At 39.8% G+C, this 20413-nt stretch overlaps 1 long non-coding RNA gene across 2 annotated transcripts in view; it reads left to right on the forward strand.

Annotated features, from left to right (window-relative positions):
• The first annotated feature begins 7795 nt into the window (after positions 1-7795).
• LOC114584491 (uncharacterized) overlaps positions 7796-20413 on the forward strand; it is a 126461-nt gene continuing 113843 nt past the window's right edge. Inside the window, exons 1-2 of one of the 2 annotated variants that reach the window (XR_003703664.2) lie at positions 7796-8006; positions 8367-8484. This is a non-coding gene — a long non-coding RNA (uncharacterized LOC114584491). The remainder of the gene's footprint in view (positions 8007-8366; positions 8485-20413) is intronic. The other variant, XR_003703665.2, reaches the window with a different exon arrangement.

Consider the following 20413-nt stretch of genomic DNA (forward strand, 5'->3'; position numbering starts at 1 on the left):
GTACTGGTATCTCAGGAAGTGGCAAAATTCCTATTGGTAGAAAACAGAACTGGAACTGGAAGGACCATCTTCAGGGACCAATTTAAGATTATTGTAGTTCTATATGTTTGTTCTTCTGTTGCTCTGAGATTCTTATGTACCACATGCTTTTTATTTCTGGCCTATTGACCATAATAAATTGATTGATTGATTGATTGATTGATTGATTGATTGACTGACCAATTGATTGATTGATTGATTGATTGATTGAAAGCATGAGAAATGGGGAGGCTGCTTGCTGTGCACCCGTGCTCATTGTTTTTAAGCAAAGTTTTATTTACTTTTCAAGGTATCGGTGGGGAAAGCTTTCTTCTTCTTCAAAAGGTAAAAGGAAGAATTTCCCTTAAAAACAAAATCAGCAAGTTCACCAATAGGTGTCTGGTAGTCAGTCTTCGCTGGCTCTTCATGCATCAATTGAAGCTCAGGGGACGATGCTGTGAGATAGCTGATCCTGTGGGACTTTCAGTTCAGGATGCATGGGCAGTCAGGGAGACTGTGGAGTGCTGGAGAAATGGCCAGTAGAAAGAAACATATATACCCACTGCCCATGACCACTTTGCAACAACCAAATAAGCTCAACCAAAATTCTGAAGCAATCCAAAATAAATTCGAGAATGAGGGAGGGAAAGGGGGAAAGATAACTTTTGAGAAACTGCAGAAACAGGTTTCAGCACAGCCCAAATAGAAACACAGCTAATACAGGAGCTTTTTGTTGTCTTACTCTTTTTTCATCCTAGCAGAGTCCTCTTCATTCAGCATTATTATCAGCTATATCTTCTCAGTATATACCAGCTGATAGTATTTACCAAACTGGTATCTTGCTAAAGGTAAAGGTAAAGAGACCCCTGACCATTAGGTCAAGTTGTGGCCAACTCTGGGGTTGCGGCGCTCATCTCGCTTTATTGGCTTTATGTGGCCAGCATGACTAAGCCGCTTCTGGCGAACCAGAGCAGCACACGGAAATGCCATTTACCTTCCCGCCGGAGTGGTACCTATTTATCTACTTGCACTTTGATGTGCTTTCGAACTGATAGGTTGGCAGGAGCAGGGACCGAGCAACGGGAGCTCACCCCGTCGCAGGGATTTGAACCGCCGACCTTCTGATCGGCAATTCCTAGGCTCTGTGGTTTAACCCTCAGCGCCACCCGCGTCCCTGCGCCACCCGCGTCCCTAGCCAATCAATAAATCATCTGTGAGATCAAACTTCATTCCTGGGAGTCCTGCTCATCATTCCCATTTTTGCAATACCATCGTTCAACCACTGCCTGTCCTGCCTCCTGCTGCCATTCGCTGAGCTGAGCTGATGTCATAGAGAGCTATTGAAGGTCAATGTGCTTCCTGTTCCACATTAATTTAAGTGTTGTGATATCTTAGGGCAAGGATAGCCAGCACTTCACATATTATTGGACTACAGATCCCATCATCCCTAACCATTGGTCACAGTGGCTAGGGCTAGTAGGAGTTGTGATCCAAGAAAACCTAGTGGACCCCACACTGTATGTCCCTGGCTTAGGCGATTGCTGGAGATCCTGGCAATATGAAGTTCAAAGTTAGTAAAGTAAAACAAGAAAGGAAATAGGATTCATATTTGTATCAGCTGTTATTTCAACAGTGGCCAAATTAGAAAATGTTACTTCCATATTTGTTTCATGAATATGGTATTACAGTCAAAACTGACTAATTAAAGAGTTGCTAATTTTAAATATCCAATTTCTGCTGTGGGTAGAGTGTGTTATGTCAATTTCCACTCCCACCATTGCAGAATAGGAAAGTGAGACACACGAAATATGGAGGTATGCGAAAATTGACTAATTAATGAGTTATTAATCTTAATATCTAATTTCATTTCATGATAATTATTACTTTAAAATCTTTAAACTAATTTTAATAATTAAAGAAGGAGGTGAATACCAAAATAAATCCCATTGGAAAACAATGGTAACTACCCTAGTAACTAGACACAATTGTTCAGTAGTGTAACTCATGCTCTGCATGCAGTAGTTCCCAGTTTCAACTCCTGGTATCTCTAGGTAAGGCAGAGAAATACCCATCTGAAACCCTAGAGAACTACTGAGCTATCCAAACCAGTGGTCTGACTATTGGTGGCAGTGTCCTATATTCCTATAGGCAGTATCCTAGGGACACGGGTGGCGCTGTTGTCTAAACCACTGAGCCCCTTGGGCTTGCTGATCAGAAGGTCAGCGGTTCGAATCCCCACAACGGGGTGAGCTCCCATTGTTCTGTCCCAGCTCCTGCCAACTTAGCAGTTCGAAAGCACACCAGTGCAAGTAGATAAATAGGTACCGATGTATCAGGAAGGTAAAGGGCTTTTCCATGCGCTCTGGCTTCTGTCACGGTGTTCCGTTGCACCAGAAGTGGTTTAGTCATGTTGGCCACATGACCCGGAAAGCTGTCTGTGGACGAACGCCAGGTCTCTCAGCCTGAAAGTGAGATGAGCACCGCAACTCCATAGTCTCCTTTGACTGGACGTAACCGTCCAGGGGTCCTTCACCTTTTATATATAGATATTCCTATCATATTTATTGAGCTGCATTTCAGTGATAGAGCACATACTGTATTCTGCATGCAAAAAATCCCAGCTTTGATCTCCAGGTAGGGCTAGGAAAAATACCTACCTACTTGAAACCCTGGAGACCCACAGGGCAAATTAGGCATCTGTACACAGCCCTGATAATTGAGAATTAACTAACATGACACCTCTGAACACTAACATGGCACCTCTGAACATTTTCTGAACCTAAGGATTTGTTTCCAGCATCAGAACTGAACGAAGCTCACAGACCTTGCACACGGAAAGTCCAACTTTCTTCATTGCAACAGCCTAATTTAGGTGAGAAATGTCATTTTGCTGTTGCTAGTGTTGGTCTATTGCAAACCAACCAGAGATCTCCCAGTAGATCCCAGATTCCCAGATTCTGGGTTTTATCTCATTATACTACATGATATGGTGATGGCCACCAACTTGTATGGCTTTAATAGAGGATTGGACACATTCACAGAGGATATGGTTATCGGTGGCTACTAGCCATTATGCCTAAATTCCACCTCCACTGTCAGAAGAAATATTACTCTGAACATCAGTTGCTGGGAATCACAAGTGGGGTGAGCACAGTTGCTCTCAGGCGCTTGTGAGCTGCCCATAGGCATATGGTTGACCACTGTGAGAAAAAGGATATTTGGTTAGGCAGCCCTAATGTACCAGGGCTCTACTTTAGTTCACTTCTGGTGGACTCTACAGATAATATGGTGCTAAAATATAACCTGATTCTAATTCCATTACACAGCAGCATGTCCTAGTCACTACATGGGCCCAAGTAATACCTTGGTATGATGACTGATAGTCCTTAAAATTAAGACTACAGTCCTAAACATACTTTCTAGGTAGGAAGTCCCATTAAACCCTTAGGCCTGACTTCTGAGTAGCCATGCCTAGGAATGTGTTGCTAATCCTCTTCGGCCATCATGGAAGTCAGTATTTGTGTTCTGATGTCAGGCTTCAAGGGCTCGGCTTCTTCCTCCCCCCTCCCTTTGGCAATAGATAAGCAGAACAAAGAGAAAGGAGTATCTGACCAGTTAGAAATTTTAATGATCACAGCAAGAGAACAAAGAATCCATTCCTCGGAATTAAGGTGGTCCCAATTAAGGGTTCCACCCACTTCCTCCCCAGTCACCCTATCACTTCCGCCTCTTGCAACCGATCTCGCAACCACTGTGCTTTCTGTGCTGCCACCTTACCTGCTCTTCTTGACCTTGGGCTGAGCGGATGAACGCTTTCCAGCGACAGTGAGTCTGTTAACTCTCTCTCTCCCAGTTCTCCTCCTAGCTGTTCCCCATCCAGTACTTCCCAGCTTCTGCCTTCTGAACTATGTCCCTCTGCAAACCACTGTTCCAAATCTATACTGTCCTCCTGTACCTGGGAAGATTCAGGAGCCTGATCTGGAGCAGGGGGAGGGGGAGGCTTCCACCATTCCTCCTCAGTACAGCCCTCCTCAACACGGTCCCTGACATCTCAGAATTCTTTTCATTGTGAAAATTAAAACTCTAAAACAAGGATGAGAACCCTGTGGGTCTCCATGTGTTATTGTATTGCACCTCCCAGCATCACCACAAGAGGCAGTGATGCACCATCTCGGATGGCTTTAAATGGCATTAGGCAAACTCATGGCATATTAAAGCTATCAATGGCTACTAGCCATGGTGGCTAATGCTCTTCCCCCATGGCTGGAGGCAGTAATGCTCCTGAATACTAGCTGCTGGAAACCACAGCAGGGGAGAGTGATATTTATAGAATCATAGAGTTGGCGCTGTGGGTTAAACCACAAAGCCTAGGACTTGCCAATCAGAAGGTCGGCGGTTCAAATCCCCACGACGGGGTGAGCTCCCGTTGCTCGGTCCCTGCTCCTGCCAACCTAGCAGTTCGAAAGCATGTCAAAGTGCAAGTAGATAAATAGGTACCGCTCCGGTGGGAAGGTAAACGGCGTTTCCATGCACTGCTCTGGTTCGCCAGAAGCGGCTTAGTCATGCTGGCCACATGTCCTGGAAGCTGTACGCCGGCTCCCTCGGCCAATAAAGTGAGATGAGCACCACAACCCCAGAGTCGGCCACGACTGGACCTAATGGTCAGGGATCCCTTTACCTTTACCTTTTTAGAGTTGGAAGGGACCCTGAGGATCATCTCGCCCAACCCCCTGCAATGCAGAAATATGCAGCTGTCCCATATGGGGATCGAACCTGCAACCTTGTCATTATCAGTACCATGCTCTAGCCAACTGAGCTATCCAGATGAGTCATGTCCTGCTTGCAGGTTTCCCATAGGCATCTCGTTGGCCACTGTGAGAACAGGATGTTGGATTAGATGAGTCTTTGGCTTGATCCAGCAGGCTCACCTTACATTCTTATTTACACAATCAATTTCAGCCCATTGCAATGGAAGGGAAACATCAAAGACAATGCAGAAAATAATGTAATTATCTTCTTAAGACTTGCACACTAAAAGACAGTGAGATAGTGTGAATACTGCTCGTAGTCACTTGGGTGATTTCCATCCATGACCTCCAAAGAACAGGCGAATGGCAGCAATCTCTGCTCCCGTTCCTTCTGATGGGATTCCCTGACATCCCTAGCCACGGGTCTGATTCACATTATTGTCGTTATGCCATGTTGTCACCTAAAATAAAATTCATATATGGATCAAACTCCCATGACATATGGTATCTGAAAATATGTTCTATACCAATTACGTTCCTTTTATCTATTTTGATATTGTCCAGACAACTTTTTTCAGAGTTTCATACATACAACATCAGTACACTGCCTCATACCATATATGCTGCCCAGCAACTGCACTCCTTAGAAGGGGTACTGCTGAGACTGCTGTGTACTTTGTTGGTAGTAGGTACTGGGCATTTAGTGTTGCAGCTCCAGCCCTCTGGAATTAGTTACCAGCTGAACAAGTACCTAGCATCTTGATATTGGACATTTTTGTTTAAGACAGTTTTTCCTGAAATTTTACCCGGTCATTTTATGGAATATTAATTGTAGAGTCAGTTTTATTGGGTTGTAAGCAATGCTAGTCTTCTCAGAGTAGACCCATTGAAAGTATTAGACATGGCTAACTTAGGATCATGAATTTTTGCTTGACTCAGTATAGGACTTACCTAGATCCAACCCATCTTTTTCCAGTTTATTGGCTCTGTATCTTTTATATTTCATCTAAGTTTATCATTTTGCATGATGTCGATAGCTTTTGACTGGGGAGCAGTATGCAAATCTGCCAAATAAATAAATACACGGATTGGTTTTTTTAAAGGACCATCTGTGTAGGAAGGAATAGAGAGGGTCCAGAAGGAAACTGCAGTTTAGAGGTCCGCCTTGCACTACCCTCAAAAAATAATATCTGCAAGAATGTCTTGGCTCAAACAATCAATTTCTTTACATAGATAGTGATAGAGAAGAGGGGTGACGTCGTCTCAACCTTTTTGCTCGCCTTCTATCTTTGAAGGCTGATTTTTCTTTCTAAAGGTGGCGTGGGGGCCTCGGGTTCCACTTAAAAGTTTCTCGCCATACTTAGCCAAGAAACACAAAGTGTTGGTTGAAGTATAAACACAGAGCCCCTTTTTCTTTGACCACTCTTGCAGTGGGATGGGATAGTGTTGTTAGTTTATGTGAGAGAAAATAGCGTAGGCCCTTTGGGGTGGGGTGGGGAGTGGAATTGGATTAAGGCTTTTGTGTCTGACTCAATGCTGAGGGGAATTAGCAATAGTTGTAGGCACTTAAAGGCTCTCTCATGCTGAAGCTTATCCCAGATTTTACACAATAAACATTTGAATATCAACAGTGTTTTGCAACTTGCTGCACTAATGTATAAACTTCTCCCTTTTGAAACACACAAATCCCTGCCACTGCTCTCTATTCCCTCTACATAAACTTCTAGAGCCTATTGCAGGAAATACCTCGTATGGGATGAGGGTTTGATTTTACATTATTTCCCCACCACCACCACTTTCCTTTATTTATTTATTTCTAATTCACAGATTGAAACGCTCCCCTGCGATCAGCTGCTTTCAGGATGTCAGATGTTCCTATTTCTTTGCTAATTCACCTTTTCAGGTTTCTCCATCTGTCATCTTAGCTGATCGAAAAATGAGGGAATGAATTTAAGGTCTGCATAGCTTCACTAATCTTGATATTGTAGGGTGACAGTTAAATCAGGAATGGGAAGGGGCAGAGGACAACAACACTGGGCATAGTCTTTGTTTAGATGGGCCCGTGTTCATAATTGCATAAGAAGTGTCACAAAGTGTTCAGTTTTTGCTTCTTCTTTTTAAGGGAATCAGCTACATTTCTTCCGCAAGCTGCCCATGGTCTGATGAAAGTTTGGAAAAGAAAAACAGGGAGAGATTTGAATGAAGAGGGAGACAGTCAGATGCATCTCAGCTGGAGTCGCCTCTGCATCAATAGATTTTGATGTCATTAGCATTTAAGTGAGCCCTCTCAATTAGTTCTAGGATCTGGAATTTTGTTACGTCACTGGCAGAAAATGCATGCTGACATAATCGGCCTCTTCTATAATTCTTGGCTGTAATCAACAAACATGGAGTGAAGATTAGGTTCTCCACCCCCACCCACAGAAGATAAGTCCCCGAGCAACTTCATTTGAATTCTGCCTTGCAAGCTGTACGAGAGGGGAAATCAGCCAAAAGACGGCACATTTCCCCGCTCCTTTTTAGGAAAGAGCCCTTTTCTCCTTGTAATATATAAACCTGGGCAGAAATGTTTCAACACCCATGTACCCTAGATTAACATGGTCCCATTCTATAGTTCCAGATACATGAGTATGTCTTATCTTGCTTTGTTGGGAATCATCGCAAGTGATACATTAGCAATCGTTCTATCCCAAGAAGATGATGGAAAATTAAATCTGATAAACAACATTTAGAACTCCTTTTTTTTTTTTAAGGCTCAAATTTTAAAGAATCCTTTTTGCATGGGGGCTGGGGTGTGTGTGTGTGTGTGGAATGAAGACATTACCAGCCTGTCCAGTTCTGGAGAACGTCGAAGCCTTTTGCCTATTGAATTTGATACAATGATGTGTAGATGAATAAAGTTATCTCCACTTTTGAATAGGATGGTGTCAGTGGGAGGGTAAGAAGGAAAGAACTTGGAATCTGAAAAGAATACTTAGGGGGGGTGGAAAGAACTTGAAGGTCAGAGTCCAGCTGCCGTGAATGGCAAGGAACAAACAAAATTGTGGACAGGCCTAAATAAGGACAACTATAGACACGCAAGTTGCCGCTGTCCCCTTGCTTCAAGTAGCTATTATATTAACCCACATTTCTAAAGCCAAAGAACATTTTTAAGGTTTCACACTGATGCAAACATAGAATGATCAGGAGCATCTGCACAAATTTACAGCTTTTAATGGAGCAGGTGACAGGCCAGCAAAGGTAGGAAACAAAAGCCAAACAAAGCTAAATTGAGGGGGGGAAATCTGAGAAAGAGCAGGGTGGAATGTTACTAAACTGCCGTAGAGCAATTACATGCTGTATAAATTCATCTGGGTTTCTTTTTCCCCAACTTCTCTCCCCCACCCCAGCAACAACTAATAGTAATTAGCTAGTAACTTGTGCAACTTTTTGTTTTCGGGTTGAAATGTTGCCAGTGGGCCTTTATTGATAAGTCAAGACTTTAAACGGGAATCAGTAACCCAAATGGTTTTTGTGTAGCTTTTTGAGGGGTCAGAATAAAGTTTTAAGAATCAAAATCTGATTTTTAAAATTTATTTTATTTTATTTTTATTTTTTAAGCTCTTTGGCAATAGCTAAATAGAAAATTCAGGAGGTTGAATACTATTTTCAAGAAGGAAAGACTTCGTTGCATTGAGACATCAAGTCGACCTTTCCATCTTTCTGGACACAGAGTGTGGTATTGTTATCCATCTTGTAATTATTCCAAATGAAAAAAAGAAAAGCCTCTTTTTAACATAAGAGATATTAACGTTTCTCTCTCTCTCTCCCTCTCTCGCTCTTTAAAGCAGTAAGTAATAGAAAGTAGAAACCTGTTACATTTGGTGGTTTGTTTTGTTCCGAGTCTCCTTTGAGAAATGCGAGAAATAGATTGCAGAGCATCTAATAGTTGGTGGGAAACTTTTAAAAAGCAAAAGGCATTTGATTACTAGAACGGCCAGTTGACTCCATGGTGGACTTTTGCAAACGTTCATTTTCGTCGTGATATATTTTATTCCAAACATATATATTTTTAAGTAATCCAAGGCATTTTGTGTACTATTCTACTGAGCCTTTCAAATAATGGAAATCATCATCATTAACTGTTTAGCTTTTTCATGTAGAGAGGGGGATATTTTTGACCTGTCTTAAATTGTTTTTGTTTTTTTTTAAGAATTCCAACAGCTTCATCTTTTTACTTTTTCAGTCCAAATGTTTGTTAAAAGAAATTGCATGTCAATGGATAGATGATGATAGATAGATAGATAGATGATAGATAGATAGATAGATAGATAGATAGATAGATAGATAGATAGATGATAGATAGATAGATAGATAGATGGATGATAGATAGATAGATATTGTGTTGAATCAGGAATGTAATCTGTTGGGAGAGCAGTGAATTGGAAGAAGGGGAGAGGCCATAAAGTTGTCAAAGAGTTAAAAACCAGAATGCAAGGGAGCAACGAATCCCTTTAAGTCAGTGACATAAGAAAAGCAATAACAGACAGGCTTATGTGGCAGGTGTGTTCAATGCTCTGGGTGCCTTGAAGCTTCTATCTTTTGTCGATTGCTGGTTTTATTTTTTATTTTTTAGTTTGATCCAACCTACACTGAGAAATCCAGGGATTAAACTGGAGGTTTAAATGGGAGGTTTAAATGGTTTAGCCACAGGTTGGGCTAGTCTTTATGAAAATGACAGTTGAGTTGTGTTACTTTCCACATACGTCTCTCTCTCCCCCCCTTTCTCTCCACCACCCCTCGGTTGGATGGGTGCCCCCCCCCCTTTACATGTTGTATCTTACAATTAGGCTGTTGACAGCTCTATTATGTTGACAGCTGAAAGAGAGTTATACAGGGAATTATGCAGGGAATTCTGATGTAAAAATGTTCCGCACAGATGTCTTTCAAGAAATGGTCATTGGTCCCATGTGTTCAGAGAGACGCTGCTGAGACATCCTCCAGGACTTGCGACCGTTCGAGCTAGGAATGACGACACATGGAGGCAAAAAAGCAACTCGTAGCAACAACTTTTCGAGAGATTATGAGCCTGTCAGGAAGATGTCAATGGAGGTTTAAGGATGGTTTTACTGAAGCTGTTCTGAGTTAATAATTAATGGATCCCTTCCTTTGATAGCTCTTTTATATGGTGATGCGGCTGGCTGGAAATCAACCACAAAAGGAAGTTGATTCTGTTGGTCATTAATTTTGACTTTGCTTCTCTGACAATTGCTGTGCCCCGTCATCACAGCCATCCTAATCTAACCCTGATAGAAGGTGAAAAGAAATTTCTTTGATTAACAAAGCATATCAGCCCATTTTAGAGACGGCAGTGTTCCCGCCCCCCTGCCTTCATTACATAGTTTTCACAGTAGTCTTCAAAGATGTGTGGGGTGGTGATATAAGGAACAGTAGTCATTACAAATGAGAAATGGTAGGTTAAGAATCCAGGTCCTTGGCTTGTAGAAATTAGTAGTATTTATGAACATTTGCCTCAGATGGGGAGCGGATTTGACATTTTTTAGGATTCTGTCACTGGAACTCCAGGGAACTATATCCCTCTTGCAATTAACTTTTGTCTGTCTGTCTGTCTGTCTGTCTGTCTGTCTGTCTCTCTCTCTCTCTCTCTCTCTCAGAAAGTGAAAAAGTACTAGGTTGTTGTCTATGGCTATGCAAACATGTAAATCTTAGCAGGGACATTTGCAAGAGCAGATGATTGGTAGTAAGGAAGGGGCATTTAAAGTTGTTTTAGAATCATCGTTTACAGCAAATACATATATGTATTTGAGCATATCTGGAAGGCATGTACATACCTGAGCTCAAGGTTTCCTGGATTCCCGAATGTTTTGGAGGAATCTTCCCCTCCAAAATCAAGTGATATTTTCTAGGGAACACCCTGTGTTCACCACAGGAAACCAATAATTAGGAATGGTCACAATACTGTCCCTGTCAGGCATATAGGCCAGCAAGAAACCAGCACTGTGTGGTGTCTGAAAGAATGTACCTGGTTCCCCAAAGCAGAACCTTCTGTCTATGCCCAAATCAACCTTTTGTGTTGGAAGCCAAATCTGTTTCTGACCCAGCTCCATTAAAATCAATAGGTGTTGCCTCTGATCATCTGTGCTGTATGTTATGATTTGCTTCTCTCCTCTTCAGTCACCAATGATATGTAGAGAAGAGGTACAAGAAGCCTACAGTGCTCTTGCATCTAATTCTCCTTCTTATTTCAATGAGTTTTGCATGGCAGAACTTCCCAGCAGATTACGACCTTAGTATTTAAAGTGTCTACAAAGATCTTTTTTTAAAAAAAAGTTATGGCGTATTACAGTGTTTGGTATTTGTAAGCTTCCTTTAACATAGCCGACAGTAGATAATTAAGATTATTTATTTAGGTTATAAATTAATTAAACTTCTCAAGGAATGGACTGTTTCTTGGCACTCACAAATTCATTTTTGAACTGTGCAGAGAAATGGGACAAGAGAATATAATTTCATTCCTTTGTAGACCTTTCCTGTAAAATTTATTGGTAGGAGAGATAGATAGATATATGGTAGGATGTGGAAAATTCATATCTCATTTTGAGGCAAAGCTACCAAATTTGCAGTTTCCCAAACAATATATGAAACCAATCATGGTTCAAAATTTGCACTTCTCTGAATTTTGCGGTGCAGTTCTTTAGCCAAGTATTTGGATAAAGTGTGCTTAAAATGCATATATTAGTAGAAACAACATTCAAAATAATATCAGAGAAAATTGCTTTGCAAACGTGTCCATTAGGCAAAACAGCATATGAATGTGTACATTAGAAGAAATTTGCTGATGAATTGTCACATGTCCTTTTTTGTGGAAATGTGGAGAACTGGACTTGACTGGAAAAATGAGAAACTAAGAGGAACCAAAACTGACAAGTTTGCCCATCTCTAACAGACAGACAGAAAGAAAGACAGAAAGACAGAGCATAGTGTTGGGCAAACATGGACAGGTATGTAGGTAAACCACACATAGTTGCCAATCAAATCCCTTCTTATAGAACACAAAGGGAATTTGTGTTCTGTTTGTATACTGGGACACTGAAGCTGCAAACCCACAGTTATTTACTTGGAAGTAAATCTGATGGAATTCAGTGAAAACATTTTTCAAGAAAAAATGACGGGATCACAACCAGAACCTCTGTAAAGTATGCCCTCTTTTCAAGTGCATTTAAAAGGAGAATCTACTGATAGTTTTCTTTTATTAAATGTGATTCTCTTTTCTCTGATCCACAAGTGCTTCTTTGAGGAATGATAGTTCATCCTTTAAAAAGGTTAGAAAATAAAAACAAGTTCCTTGAGAAGAAAAGGGAAATGTTTTTTAATTTAAAAAAAAAAGAAAATACCCAGAGCAACCGATTCCAACTGTTGCCATTTAATTAGATATTCTGCTAGTTCTTGACATGATCCATCTATGCTCTTTGCTTCTTTCTTGAGTGTTTAAATGTAGAGAGGTTTTCATTACTATTATTATTATTCTGCTACTGCCTTGTGTGCTGCAGGTTAATGCTGCTGTAAGAAGTCGGTTTTCACCTTTGCGGGGCAATTTCTGTCTTCTTGTTTTTATTCTTATTCTTATTTGTACAATGTTAGTCCTATTGGGGAGGTGACTTTTCCCCCCGCCCCAGAATGTTGATTGTAGAACTTGTGTGCAAACACTTATAAATGGTTTTTGAAGGCACAATTTAAAACTCCAAGTGGCACTCTTGAAAGAATGGAAAGAAGCCAAGCCATCGCTCCAGGGATCACTTGCAATTGAACATGGTATCCCTTGCTTTTTCCTTATTTTTTTTTCTCTTTTTCTTTAAGAAGCAGCAACAACCAGACAGGTGTCATATATATATGGAAGCTGCCTGTATCTCTCAGTGTCCTTGTCTGTTTTCAGCGTGAGGGTCAGGGAAAAGATAGCTCTTCGGTCTTCCTGAATATGCAATTACAAGTTGAGGTGGACTTGACAATTTGTCAGAGCATTGTAAGGAAAGGGCACCCCTATATATTATGGGCCATGGACTTTTCAAGTCTGGAGTCATAGACACTGTTCCGATATTCATGCAAGATGTCCGAATGAGATTTGCTCTCCTCCCCGCTAAAACCTGTCTCATGTAGATGAATGAGACGCAAAGAGATATAGTTAATTTATGCTCTGATTCTGAAATAAATTAAGCCTTATGTTTTTCATAGAACTTAAGTAGTAGAAATAAATAGAAATAAACCCATATTCAAGTAAGTTGTGCAAATGAGAATGTTTCTCTCCACAGAACAAGACTTGTGTATATAAATGAGAGACAGGTAGAGAATGTTGCTTTCAACTCTAATCCTGAAATCAGTTAAGCCAGCGGTCGTCCTTTTTTGAATAAGTAAAGCACACTGTGGAAGAACAAATATTATAGCTGATGTTAAATTCACAACCCGGGTTGTTTATTTCATAGAAAGCCCTGGTCCCAAACTACCTTAAATCCATGGGTTCTAGTGTCACCCACATGCTAAATCAACTTTACTTGCTTACATATTAGGTTAATAAATGCTGTCTTATTAAAGAAACCAAAAAGGTTTGTTGGGAAGCACTCTGGGATATAACTATGTGCCCCCACATTTGAAGACAGTTCCAAAATTTAGGTACTGATTTAACACAGCCCTGCATGTCAGCTAACAGTCTGTACAGTCAAAGTTGTTGAACTGCCACACTAACTGTCCTGGCACAAAATCAGCTGAAACCAAAATGGGAGCGTTTGCAATTTAATTACATCTTCCTCCCATTCTGGTTAATAAAATCATTTTGCTCCTCTTTCAACCCCCCCCCCCCTTAAAAAGAGCAAGCATTCAAGCAAAACTTCTCAAACTTAAACTCAAATATCAATATCATAATTTTTCACAGATAGACAAAAGGTAATAACAGCAATTTCAAAGTAATTGCTAAAGATATTAGATGATGACAGTCTTTGCAATTGAGGTAGCAAGAGCTGTACAAAAAAACACACACCAGACACTGGAAAGAGGTATAAAGAACTGGAACTTTGGTTTATGATATTCCGCTGAAATTTGTTTTATGGAGCCCCCTTTAAACAGTTGAAGAAAAGCCTTCTCTTTACAATAGTTCAGTTTACAGTTTTAAAAGCAAGCACACCTAAGAAATAGAAGGTTGTTGTAAGTTCTACTCAGAGTAGAAACAGATAGACATATGTTAGTCACATCCATTCAATTCAGAGGGTCTACTCTGAGAATAACTTACTTAGATTCAGCCTATTGAATTTTGTAATAGAAGTGATTAAACTCAGCCTTTCAGACTGTTCACACTATGATGTGCTATATTTGCACTGGTATGGATCTACATATATGAAAACACAGAAAATGTAAAATTCAGGTGCTTGCAGGTGACAAACCTTTAATTTTTAATAACAGCTTGTTCTTTGAAAATTGAATTTTAACAAGAATAACTTTTAAAAGAGTGTTGATAAATTAGTAAAATATCATACTGTGGTTTAATTTTAACCTGATTTTATCTAAATGTAGCAGTCTGGTTACTGTAAGTAAACCACTGAATCATTAAATATTCTAATGACAAGGCTATATTTTATTGAGGAAAGGAATCAGGATGACCACGTATTTTTGTTCTATATGTGACAATGTGATTCCTGAACATGCAATCAAAATTAATGCACTGTCAGGGTCTCATTCCAGATAAATAAACAAATTGCCCCATTGCCATTTACTCTGTTCCTTAATTCCCTTTCACTCCCAAGTGATGAAATTTCTCACAAACCTTTACACAAATGAGTAGGCTGGGAGGAATAGAGCATGGACAGGATCAGGGCCCTGGCTCCTTCCCTTCAAAAGCTACCCAAATTTCTTTCTGCCTCTTTCTGCCAGAGAGGAATACCTGAAGACTCGTTTTAGTAACCGGCGCAGTGGGCACCAGCATAATTGTTTGAAATGTTTGTGCTTGGAAATAAAAGCTATGTTAATGGGAGCTTTCTCGAAAGCTCTGCCGCCTGCGCTGCTAAGATGCCTTTGTTTTCGTTTGATGAAAATTATTAATACCACAAGGAGAAAAAAAAGGCTTGAGACCACTTATACGAGGCACGTACCTATCCTCTTTTAGTTAAAACCAGTGATCCATTAAGGCTTTTCTTCTTTTTTTCCAAGCTGTGAGCATAGTGGGTATTTAAGTATGTGTAAGAATGAAGGTGGGGGGTAGGTTTAGTTGGATAAAAGATTGCTTGATATCTTGAGGTCTTTTGAAGACTTTTATAGGCTTAAAAACACTCAGGGTGAATGAATGCCATTTTCCTCCCCTTTTTACCTCTCAGCGTTATGGAAGTTTGTTAACCTGTGTTTCAATTAGGGAATAATTATTAATTATACTAATTACATGTTTAGTGGGGGGGAGCACCCCTACTTTGCGGGAAAGTTTAGTCTCAGGCTGTTGTAGACGGCGGGGTTGAGCGGGGAAGGCTTGTTACAAAGCTTTATGACTCTAGGACTTTATATCTTAATCTGAGAGTGGCTGCGGATGAAACGTTCGAGAAGGGAGAACATTGCAATTTGGGAGAGTAAAAGGGAAGCATGCAGATCTGGCAGTGAATTAATCAACAAAAGAAAAACCTTTGTTGTTGCTGCTGTTGTTGTTGTCTCAGGAAATTATCCCCTAATGGACATTATAGATGTCCTAATGAGTTTTGTTTAGTTGGGATGAATCAAGCAAGCAGCTTGTTACAATTCTATCTTCACCACCTAGTTTTCCCAATACTTTAAATAAGATCCTGTGATAAAATATCACAATCACTTAGGAATCTGTTAGGGAAAAAAGAGGCTAACTTTCAGGTCACTAGCAAGAGATATTTTTTGAGACATAACAGTAACAAAGAAGAAAAAGAAGCCCACCTTTTTATCCAATGCAGAATTATTTTTAAAATATTATCTCACTAAACGCTTGGGGGTTTTTTCCCCAGGGTGTGTGTGAATTTTTAAAAACAAGTTCATCAATGACTTTCTTCTGGACTTTAATTCTGTTGATATCAATAGATCCTGGAGATATTAAGTTTCACCAGAAATGTATACTTGTTCTACTCTATTAATATTTAGATTATGTATGAAGAAAGAAAAGTTTTGGTTTGGGTACTGGCAAATGTTTGAAAGGGAAAGGAAATCTTCATTTTACCTTATAATCAACAATTTTGAAAACATTCTATAAAAACCCCAGTCCAAATATAATCTTTATATTTTAAGCACACATAGGAAGAATGTCATAGAAGTAAGCCATAATAATTTTTATGTGCAAAACCCAAAACTGTATGAAAAATTCTGGGTATTTAATTTTTCCCTTTACTGATGCAACTGACCTTCATCTGTTATTATATTACCATGTTTTTACAATATGAAAAATCGTTTTCATCATAATACAACAGCACTTCTAGGGAGAAAAAATAATTATATCCTAAAACAAACTGTTCACTGATAATGTTAATATATGATTAAAGTTCTCAGGGTTTTTTGGGGGGTGACAGTTTGAATGTGGTAAATAGATATCAGTAATTTATAAAGCACCAAATTTGAAGTTAATATGAATATTTTAGAATTATCTAAGGTAGTTAATTATTGTTTTAGTTTAAATCTCCCTCTACTACAGCATTCTGAATTCCTACAATTAACTGGAAACTTAATCCATCCAAGTACACACAATTAAATCAGATATAAGCAGATGAAATTAGCTGCTATATTTCTGTTTCCATGAAGATAGAGAAGCCCCAAATTAAAACAAATTAACTAGGTTATTGAAATCTACTTACTAAGATCTTGATTTCAGATTACAAAACTATTTTTAAGCTGCAATTTAGGTTTATTTAATAAATACAAGCAGGGAAAGAGGTAACTGGATGACAGAAAAATAACTACATATATGTTTGTATGTGTGCTTCTTTTTATTACTCCTGACAAAGTTGTTTTAGAAAGCTGAAATATTTGCTGTAAAATGTAAGGTGTGGAGTAAACATCTCATGCATTTAGAAAAAGTTGTTAGACTAGAGGAAACAGACAGAAGTAAGCTTATACTTGGAAAACAGGAGTTTGGGAACCTGATAAAAACTCTTTCAGGTGCAATTTTAAATGCTATTTACCAAAAAGAAATCACAGCAGTTGATTATTTGAATTATTGACTCAGATGCTAACGCTATAAAAATAAATCAATAGAAGTTTAATGGTAAGGTCCCGATCCTTATAACTTTATCCAATAGGAGCAAATAAGAAATCAATGGGTAGCTGTTGTGTGTTCAAGGATCCATTCCCTAATGCAGTTATTGGTACAGCACAACCCTTCAGAAACAGTTTCTTGAAATAACATTTTTAAATGACCAAATGATGAGTTTGTCCGCAATTCAATTCTGTGTTAAATTTTCTTCTTACACCTCCTTCTCCTTCTACTTGATTACATTCAAAAAACCTTGCATGGTATATTTCTTATTATTCTTATTATACTAGAACAAACATAGCAACTACTGCTTTAATATCAGGCATTCCCCTATTCATGTCATATAAATTCCACTTGCATTTTCTTGTTACAAAGGGGGCTGAAAAATTAACTTTGCTGATGCCCAGTAAGTAAGAGAAAACAATTTTGCTATCTATCCTACTGCGCAGTACAGACAAGAGTCTGGCTTCTAAATCAAATGCATCCCCTTTAAATTATTTGCAGAAGCTCCATAATAGGCAGTTTTTAGAAGAATCCCTATGTGTGTGTTTTTTGTTCTTTTCCGTCACCATAATTCTATTGTGAGAGGAGACAATACTCATAATTAAAAGCAGATTAATAATATTCTAAGATGCTGTTCTACAGCAATATAGATCTCATGCGTTTATACTGCTGCATCAGCCTCAATGAACTCAAAAGAGCTCACTCCTAAGTAAGGTGAATACACTGTATAGGATAAGGTTACCAGACGTCCCCATTTCCCGGGGGCAGTCCCCAGATTTACAAATCAGTCCCCTGACAAAATCCATTTATTTAGTAGGAAGTTGAAAAGTGTCCCCGGATTCATTGAAAAATAAAGAAATGGAGCATCTCAATTTAAAGGTGACTTTACTTAATTTCTATCCTGTAAGGAACATGAAAATCCTATGCATTTGTACTTAGAAATAAACAAGGCTGAGCTCAATGTGTCTTATTTCCAAGTAATCCCCATTGAAGTGAAGGGGACTTGTGCTGTAAGTTCATTTCTTTCAACCATCGGCTGTGACCAAAAAAAATCATTCAGGCAAAACTTTAAAATAGGTATTTCATCTAGGCAGTTGTTTATCGTTAAAACAATTCATCACATATTTCCCAATACGGCTTAGAAAGAAAGAAAGAAAGAGCATTGCCACTAATGCGAAAGAAGCCACATGTCACTTATTTAATTCCTAGCCTTTGTAGACATGGATTTCAGAACTTGGTCCTTGCAGGAGAGTGGGGCAGGCCGCGATGTAATAAAACTCAGAAACAAGGAATTGTGACCTGATGCAAGGCAAGGGGTTTGCCGCGGCAAGTGTGGCAAAACCTCTCATTCGAAAGTGAAGTGGGCCCCAGTGTTTGAGGGAGTAATTGGCCGTCAGCCGGAGAGCACCACGCCATGGCCCTGCCATGTTGCTTACAACAGAATGTCTGGTCAAGTTTCCCGTCTACCTCTTGCATAGCCAGAAGGGCAGCAAAGTTCTCCTAGACAACTTCACAGCTCCAAGAGAGAAGCGTTGGATGCCTGCCATTGGCTTTTAAAAAGTACTAAACTCCTACTATATTAAGGGACGCCTCTGAAGGACATGAACTTCACGATATGTCCTCTGCTTTGTAACGGGAGAAGCGCCTTTCTCCTAATTTCTCGCATTCAATGAGACTTTTGTTTGGGTGAATTGATTCCCCCCACCCCACTCCTCAACAAACTACCAGTAATAGTCAAAGAACAGCACAGTTCCGCACAGTCAGGATGCCCCAACGGATTCCACAAGCGCACAGCCCGCTTGCTAATTTGAGTGTGCAAGAAAAACACTGATACAGCCCTTGCAAAGACTGGCCAAAGGTGCCTTCCCTTCAAGGGCTGCCTCTAATTCTAGAGCTGTGCCACTATTCAGAACAGATGCTTCCCATTCAGATTGGTCCAGCGCTATTGAACCTCGCTCGCCAGGCACTTTTGACTCGGCGGTGTGCCTGATTTTTGAAATCCTGATCCGGCAGCCCTAGTTAACCATATCAGTACTTACATTAGGAGCTGCCTCTACAACGGCGCTCAGAACTCCCTTTGAGGTCATCGGGAGGTGCGTCGGAGTAAGAAGTGGGGTCAGAACTATATTGACCTCCGGCAACAGTATCTAATGCTTCTCTGTGGAAAATCAGAAGGCTTTCTATTACCAGCCAACATGGCTAAGATATCAGAATTCAAAGGGGTGAACTGCTGAGGCTACAGAGTTAACTGCGGCTTATGGTCTTGAATAGTCAGTGTGGGAAGCAACACTGAGTTTCTTTCGCTGCTTTGCTCACCGCTACACTTTGATGGCAGAGGTTGGTTTCCAAAAGGGTCTTAGCAATTAATTCTTCCTTGCTATTTCTTTATTGAGAATATTGTGGGACACAACCGCAAGGGGAAATGATCAATTGATTAGATTAGTAGTAGTAGTAGAAATAATAATGTTCAGAACCCTAGACAATTCCCTGCTTCAAAGAAGTTACCATCTAGAAATTTTGACCAGAGGGAAGATCATGACAAAGCAAGGGGACAGAAGAGGCCAGAGGAACATAGGAAGCCACCTTATCAGACCATCAGTTCATCTGGCTCAGTATTGTTTACTCTGACTGGCAGCTGCTGTCCAGGGTTTCAGACCAGGGCCTCATTCACCCATACCTGGGAATGCCAGGGATCAAAGCATTCAAGGCAGATGTTCTCCAGCTGAGCAATGGTTCATCTCTGAACAAGGAATATGAAAGGGATATGAACAAGGAATATGAAAGGAGAAACAGAGTAAGCTGCAAATTAGAGATGGGGTATAAACCTGATTCAGTTTGCATGTCAAGGTAAACCTACCTAATTTGTACTTTCCAAAACAATATGCAAACTGAAACACAGCTGTCCTTCGAAATTTGCACAGAAGTTTTCCAGCTGCATAACATGTACAAAAATGTGTATACTGGCATAAAGTGTGCCTAGAAGTGAATAAATGGCTGAAAATAACATAAGCCATGCATTATATTAGTGAAAATGTATATTTAAGGTAAAACTGCATGCAAAAAAAATATGTGCATGTGAGGAGAAATTTTCACAAAAAATCTAGTGAATTTTCACGAAGCCTTTTTATAAAAAAATCACATGGAAATGTGGATAACTGAATTTGAGAGCTGAAAAATAAGAAATTGAAATGGACAGATTATCTTATCCCTATATAAAATTACTATATGAAAATATTTGATGATTACAGTGCTACAGGTATCACCTTTGCTCAGTCTGTAGTAGATAACTCTAGAGAAGCCCTAGGGTTTGCGCATACACATACTGCAGCTTTCTCCCAATAAAAACAGGTTGGGGTGAAGGAGACATGCAAAGAGGGCATCTTGACACCAAATCCCACTCTTCAATGATTTT

The sequence above is a fragment of the Podarcis muralis genome, chromosome 14 (genome assembly GCF_964188315.1).
Source record: "Podarcis muralis chromosome 14, rPodMur119.hap1.1, whole genome shotgun sequence".
NCBI lineage: Eukaryota > Metazoa > Chordata > Lepidosauria > Squamata > Lacertidae > Podarcis > Podarcis muralis.